This window comes from Bos indicus, chromosome 17 (genome assembly GCF_029378745.1).
Source record: "Bos indicus isolate NIAB-ARS_2022 breed Sahiwal x Tharparkar chromosome 17, NIAB-ARS_B.indTharparkar_mat_pri_1.0, whole genome shotgun sequence".
Lineage (NCBI taxonomy): Eukaryota > Metazoa > Chordata > Mammalia > Artiodactyla > Bovidae > Bos > Bos indicus.
In genome coordinates this window covers 63416946-63424812 of record NC_091776.1, presented here as the reverse complement: position 1 = coordinate 63424812, position 7867 = coordinate 63416946, and the positions used below count along the sequence as shown (strand labels likewise).

General features: G+C 48.4%; 1 long non-coding RNA gene across 1 annotated transcript; it reads right to left on the bottom strand.

Annotated features, from left to right (window-relative positions):
- Window positions 1-254: 254 nt before the first annotated feature.
- On the bottom strand, window positions 255-7841 carry LOC139176757 (uncharacterized). The gene is made up of 3 exons (XR_011561201.1): window positions 7675-7841; window positions 3897-4092; window positions 255-584 (listed from the first exon to the last, which is right to left on the bottom strand). It is a non-coding gene; the product is annotated as an uncharacterized lncRNA (long non-coding RNA).
- Between the last annotated feature and the right edge of the window lie 26 nt (window positions 7842-7867).

Below are 7867 nucleotides of genomic sequence, written 5' to 3'. Positions count from 1 at the left end.
CAATGCAGGAGACGTGGCTTTGATCCTCAGGTCAGGAAGATCCCCTGGAGAAGGGAGTGGAAATCCCGGAAAGAGGAGCCTGGCAGTTTACAGTCCATGAGGTCGCAAAAGAGTCGGACACGACGTAGTGACCAAACAACCACACCAACGTTTATTGAGCACTTACTATGTTTTGAGCCACTTCATAGCTGTATGGCCATGGGCCATACTTCTGTATAAGTTTCCAGTGGCTGCTGTAACAAATGACCACAAACTTGCCAGTTTCAAACAACTGAAATTTATTCTCCCAGTCTGGAGGCCAGAAGTCTGAAATCTGTATCTCCGGGCCAAAGTCAAGGTGTCAGCAGTGCTGCACATGCTGGGAGGGCCCTAGAGGAGAATTTGTCCCTTGTCTCTTCTGGCTTCTGATGGCTCCAGATGTCCCAGACTGCGGCTGCATAACCCTGGCCTCTGCCTCCGTCTTCACATGGTCTTCTCCTCTGTGTACATGAAGTCTCTCTCCGTCTCTTCTTCCTTTTCTTTTTTTTTGGCTGCACCATGCAGTTTGTGGGCTCTTCCCAGACCAGGGATCGAACCTGTGCCCCCTGCAGTGGAAACACAAGAGTCCTAACCACTGCACCCCTAGGGAAGTCCCCTGTTTCTCTCTTATAAGGAGGGCACTTGTGATGGCATTTAGGGTCCATCAGATAATCCAAGATGATTTCTCCATCTCAACCCTTAATCACATCCGCAAAGACCCCTTTTCCAAATCAGGTCACACTGACAGGCTCCAGGGATAGCACCTGATCTTTCTGAGGGCCATTCCTCAGCTGGCCACACTTCCCCTCTCTAAGCCTCAGTTTATCCCACCTGTAAAATGAGGATAGTAATCATGGTAATGGCCTCTCAGGGCTGATGTGGGGTTTAACAGGTTAATGGAAACCTGGCGGCAGGGGTGAGGGGTGGGGGGTGCCCTGGCAGGCAGGCAGCCCTCGATGAATGGTGTGGTTATTATGAATCGATTTCTTGAGTTATTTCTACCCAGGACTGGCAATTCTGGGGGTAATTGATTCCAGTGATGTCACTTCCCCAACTGCCAGGTTTTCAGCAGGATTAAACGTGCCAAATTGGCTTTGTTGAGCCAACTCCTCTGGGTGTGAAGAGCCGCCATGCCAACCCGCCTTGCAGTTTCGCGGAGCCCGTCTGCTGCTTCTCCCTAATTAACGCAAAGGCAACGCTCGCCAGCAGGCCCGCTTGCTGCCATCCCAGGAAAACAGTGCCACAGACAACAGCTAAATATTTGAACATTTTTTGTTTCAGTTGCTGCATGAAAATAGTATTTTGGGCATTTAAACAGCACAGAGTAAAGGGAGAAATTCTGCTTCATTTTCTACCCATGGGGCAGCCTTGGGGAAAAAATGCTGTGAGGGAACCCAATCAGGTCACTGACCTAAGACAGTGTCACAACAAACTACCATTGCTACTGGTAGCTCTACCACTTCTAGCTGTGTGACCCTGGGCAAAGAACCTCTCTGAGTCTCAGTTTCCACATCTGTAACATGGGTATCCTAAGAGCCCCTCCTTCAACATAGTGGGAAGATTCAAGGAGATGGCACCTAAGGATTTAAGGAATCACCTGGGACATAGGCTGGCGCTTAGCCTAAGTCACTTGGGGGTGCTGCAGGTGAGACTGTTGATGATTCTAGAAATGCCCTGCCCAGCTCTCAGTACTTCTGGGTGGGAGCAGAGTGAAAGCAGCTAGGTCCACCTCTCGGGGGTCTCCTGGATCCGGTCCTGACTCTGTTGTTGACAGGTTTCTAGACTCTATTTCCCTCTGTGTGTCTCAGTTTCCCCACAGAGCAGATGGGTCTGGAACAAGTATTTCAAAAGCCCTTTCTAGGGGGAGAGGGACAAGTCAGAAGGCTGGGATTGACATGTGCACACTCCTACACACAGAAAACAGATAACTATTAAGAACCTATTGAGACTTCCCTGGTGGTCTCGTGGTTGAGAATCTGCCTTGCAATGCAGGGGATGTGAGTTCAATCCCTGGTCAGGGAACTAAGATCCCACGTGCCTTGGAACAACTAAGCCCACACGCCACAACTACAGAGCCCATGAGCCACAACTTAGAGTCCACGTGCGGCAATGAAAGGTCCCACGTGAGGCAACGAAGATGTGACTAAGACCTGATGCTGCCAAATAAATAAACAAAACAAAGAACCTACTGTACAGCACAGGGAACTCTCTTCCATCCTCTGTAATGGCCTATGTGGGAATAGAATCTAAAAGAAGAGTGAGTATATGTATACATATAACTGGTTCGCTCTGCTGTACACTTGGAACTAACATGACACTGTAAATCAACAACACTCCAATACAACTTTAAACAATAAAATAAATGAACTAACCTGAAGCCATTAAAAAAAAAAAAGCCCCTTCTGCCTTCTGGTTCCACTAGTGGCTCCGGGGGTGTGCCCCTCACTCTTGCTGCCCCAGGTAGCTGGCTTGGCTGCAGGACCCAGGCCAGTAATGTGAGTTCCTCACTGTGCCAAAAAGGGTGGAGTGGAGGTGCAGCTCAGGGGACAGGAAGAAGGCTCCTGAAACTCATCCGAAGAATCTGGGAACATCCCAGGTGCTTGCTCAACAGATCGCACTGATTTTTTAGAAACCGGTCCTGCACACTGCCCAGGTTGTGTGGCAAACCTCTCCGGCAGAGGTGTGGCCCTCCAGCCCATGTCCCCACACTCCTGACTATGAGGATGTAGCACCCCACGGGCCACAGTTTCATTCACCCACTCTCAAAGTATTTATTAAGTACCCACTGTATACCAAGCAACACAGCAGAGGCTGGGACACACACCAGCATCCAGACAGCCAGGTCCCTGGCTCTCATGAACTTTGCAGTCCACTGCAGGCAGGATGTTACTCTTTAAAATCATTTACTGAGCACTGGAATGTATGGAGGAAAAATCCAATGTGTTCTGAGGCTAGGCGACCTGACCGGTTTAGAGGGGTTGTGGGGAGGACCTCTCACAGGAAGGGGCGTTTACACCAAGACCTGAAGGATGAGAGAGTCAGAATGGGAAAGAGCCTTCTAGGCAGGGGGAGCAGCACAGCAGAAATAGTGCCGTGAGACTCAAACAAAAAGATGGCTAGCATGCCGGGCAAAGTCGGCCAGGGCCCAGACCGTGCCAGGCTCAGTGGCTTGCTCACAGGGACATGGGGAGCCAGGGAGGGCTCAAGTTCAAGCAGAAAAGGGAGCTGCCCCGACACCAGCCACCAGTCACCTTGTAGTTAGGAACGGGAGGCTCTCTGCCATCCGGGGATGGCTAGTGGGTGCCCATGTCTGGGAAAGGCATGGAAAACACAGGGCTGGCTCCATGCCCCATCTCTGTGGACTGTGCCCAGATCTGATGATGGCTCAGCAGGATGGAACCAGTGTAAGCTTTGGGGTGGGGACCTGGCACACATCATACGGCCAGCCATGCTGTATGTTTCCCCATCTGAAAAATGGAGTTGTGATAACCCATAATTCCTAGAAACACTAAGTGTCAAGCAGGTGCCAACCGAGTCTCCTCTTCTTTGCTGCCTCCATGCACTAACGCCGCCAGCGGCTCTCACTAGAGACACTGGCTCTGCCACTGATCTCATCTGGGTACGACCTCCCCATCTCTGGGCCTTGGTTCCCCTAGAGAGGAAGGGATTTGGATGGGTGAGCCCTGCCTCGCAGGGCCAGGTGGTTCTCCAGCTGTGGTGACGTCAGATCCAGCAGGGGGACTTGTCAAGAGACAAGACTTCTTGGGCTTCACCTCCCCCAAGGGAGCAGGGGGAGAACCCCTGACATCCCTTCCCCAGTGGTTCGCATGGTCCAAGAATTACACTTTGATTCTAAAAGCAAGAGATGCACACATCACCTGTTTTCCAGAAAGGGCGCTGTGTGCTCGTGGTGGCGCCTGTCTTTAGAAATTCCGCCGTGGGAAGGGAACCAGCCCGAGTGATGAAACAGCAGAGTTCAAGCAACCACGCTAATCCAGGCCCCTGCCTCACTGCCACCGAGCAGCATTCTTTCGGAATTCTCTCTGTGCACGTGGGATGCAGCTGACTGCCAACCTGCCCGGGGAAAGGAGTGTTTGAATAGTTATTTTGTTTTCTCGCGCTTTCTCTTGCCAGTGACACCCTGGCTATGGAAACATACCCACAGTGTGATGTCTGAGCTGCAGAGTGATAATGATAATGATGATTTGTATTCCCATGACCTGATTTTTTACATTAAATAGTTGAAACAGAAAAAAAAAAATTGAAAAAAATTCAAAGTAAATTTAAAAATCCTACTTTGAGATGGTTGTACATTGTGAATATACTTAATATCACTGGACACTTAAAAATGGTTAAAGTGGTCATTTTTGTCTCTTTTATGTGTATTTTACCCCCAAACCCATGTCATATGTCTGTCCTTTGGGTGTATGAAATGTTCATAAGATGTTATTAATAATTACAGGGGAAATTGGTGTGAAATATAAGGAAACTCTCTGTTCTTGCTTTGGAAACTTTCTGTAAATCTAAATCTATTCTGAAATTAAAAGTTTAAAAAAATATCAGATGTCCAGGCCCCGGTCCTGACCAATGCAATCAGAATCTCTGTCTCGGGGATCAAGCATCTGGATTTATCAGAAAGCTCTCCTAGCAATTCAGAATGTCAGGGTTGGACGACTCATGCATGGAAAGCACCTCTTAAGTGTAAAGCATGGGGGAAGTGCAATATGTTATGATCAACCAACCAAAGTTTTGATTTTTTAAGATTTTTTTTTTTTCTGAGGTGGACCATTTTTAAAGTCTTTATTGAATGTGTTACAATATTGCTTCTATTGTTTTGGTTCTGGATTTTTGGCTGAGAGGCATGTGAAATCTTAGCTTCCCTACCAGGGATCAAACTAGTATCCTCTGCGCTGGTAGGCGAAGTCTTCACCACCAGACTTCCAGGCAAGTCGCCCAATGCTTTATTTTTAATAAAATTACACAAATAACAGTGACCAATGTAAAATTAAAAACCCAGAGAGAAAAATTAAAATCACCCCTAATCCTGGCCCCTATTGACAACCACTGTTTCGGATGAAAAAGTCCTTTTACACCTTTTTCTCATGGATAATACCTACCTCTATTATTATTCCTGTTGTTATTGTTATTAAAACACAAAACCGGACTTCCGAGAGGCAGCCTTGTAGCCCCAGAGTCTTTGAGCTTCCCTATCTACAAGACATCCTTGTCTTCAGGGAGGGCGGGGAGGCCAGCTTAGGTATGAAGAGAGAACCCAGGGTGGTTGGTGAAACGCTGTGAAAACCCAGCCTAGATAAATGTGCCTCGGCAGCGCCACCTGCTGTTTATGTAAGGGCATTGCATGGCCTCCAGCACGGTCCCCGTTCAGCTAATAGGGAAGCCGCTCCGGTGTTACCATGCCACTCCCATTCCTGTTTTCTCATCTCTTGCCAGAATACCTCCAAACAAGCCCAAGAACAGCACCAAGAAACAGTGCACTGGCCCAGGGCCTGTGCATGCGGTGTCCATCTTGATGGCTACCTGCCAGGGTTACCCCTCTGTGGGCCATAGTCATCAACCTGTCACAAAATATTTAATATTCCTGAGCACTTTATATGGCTAAACTGGTCCACATCTACTGGCCTCTTTTAAGAGTTATATCTGTAAACCACACAGTTCTGGAAAAGCAGACTGAAAAGAGGTTCACAAGCTCTGGAAGTTGGATGTAAATCCTGGCTCTCATGGTGCTGGCAAGAGATTTGCTTGACCTCTCAGAGTCTCAGTTTCCTTATCTGCAGAACGAGGGCAGGAACCTCACCTGCTGGAGGGAAGCTTACACAAGAAAATACATCTGAAAGCATTTGGCACATGGTAGGTATTCAAACAATGTTAGTTCCTTTTTGTTTTTCTTTTTGCTTTCTTTCAACACCATCTTTCCCTTTTTCTCTTGGAGAAAAATTAGGGGCTCAAAGTTGGGGGGAATCTACTCATTCATTCTCGATGAATATTTGTTAAATGACTACGCTGTGCTGGGCGCTAGAACCATAGCAGGGAAGGTAATGATCCCTAACCTTGTGGAGCGGCAGAGCAAGTCCAGGCCCTGGAATCAGACAGAGCTGGGTTCAAGGCTGGGCTTACCACCTACAAGCTGTGGTTCCTCAGACAAATTCCACAACCTACAAGCTTCTCCTGTCCCAGAAGAAAGGCCAGAGGCTATGGCCTGGGGCCTCAGGCTTCCAGGACAAGGTCAGTTAAGCCCTAGGCCCTTGATCCCAGTAGTTGAGCTTGTTTGGTCCTTTAAGGCCATTATACAGATGAGGCAACTAAAGCCCAGAGAGTGGAAGGCCCTTGCCAAGAGGTGCAAAACCAGGACCTGAAGGCTCATCTCCCACAGCACAATTCACACATTTCTGAAGTTCCTATCACACTCAAAGAGGCCCATCAACAACTATTTATTAATCAGGCTCTTTTGCTGTGTGGGCGGCTCTGGCCTAGGTTTAGGGTGACTTGCATAGGCTACGGAGGTGTCACAGCCTTCCCGGTAATAATAGGCTCCTTTTTCAATTACTTGAACATTCTTATTTCACGGATGAGGACACGGAGGCTCAGAGTGATGAAGTGACCTGTCCAAGACCACACGACTGTTGTGGTGGACGCTGCAACAGGGGTCACTCTGCTCAACCAGACATTATACTTCATCCAGGAAAAACAGAGAAGTGAATAAAAGAAGGAAGTGGAGCAGGGGTGGGGGGGCTTCCCTGGTGGTCTGGTGGTTAAGTGTCCATCTTGCAATGCAGAGGACCCAAGTTTGATCCCTGGTTGGGGAACTAGGTTCCTACATGTGGCAGAGCAACTAAGCCTACAAGCTACAACTAGAAAATGGGAGTGCCGGCGACTAAGACACCAGGCAGCCAAATAAATAAAATAAAAAATAAAAAGGAGGAAAGGGTGAAGGGAAGAATAAATGAAGACAAAAGTGGGAAAATGAAAAGAGCATGAGTAAAAGAGTTAACACTTTTGTTCTTCATTTATTTTTTCATTTACTTTTGTCACACTACAGAGCTTGTGGGATCTTAGTTCCCCAACCAGGGATTGGGGAACTGGGATTGAACCCAGTTCCTGGGTTGAATCCCCAGCTGGGATTGAACCCAGGCTCTCGGCAGTGACAGGGATTGGGGAACTGGGATTGAACCCAGTTCCTGGGTTGAATCCCCAGCCTGGGATTGAACCCAGGCTCTCGGCAGTGACAGCGGGGAGTCTTAACCACTGGACTGCCGGGGAATTTCCAATCTTTTAATTTTATTTTTTAAGAGAATAGTTGGTACATAAAATGATACACGTAGCATGTGAGTTACAAAACATACTAACAGAAGGAACACCCTTGAACCCACCACCATCCTAAGACAATAGAAAGTTGCCAATAGCTCGAACCTACTTACACCAGCGGTTCTTCGAGCTGGCGGCACGTTGAACACACCTGGGGGGCTTAGACAGCCACTGATTCCCTCGGAGTGCTCCATGGGGTTTGTCTGGAGTCCGGTTTGGGCATCTGGATTTTTCAGAACTCTCCAGATGATTCTCTTGGGAACCCAGGTTTGAGGGCGACTGGCTTATAATTCTCTTCCCTATTATACCCCTCTGATTTTCCCCGACGCTTACCTGCCTCCCTCAGGTAGCCACCATCCTGAATTTGGTGTAGTGAATGGATTCTTTTCCTTAGACGAGCGATGTCCGCGATTGAGCTCCCGCCCACCACGAGGGGGCACCACAGAAAAACACAGACTTCTTTTCTCTCTATGCACGCCGAGTAATCGCGATGCAGGAGGCTTGGCCCTCGCGGCGCTCCATCGCC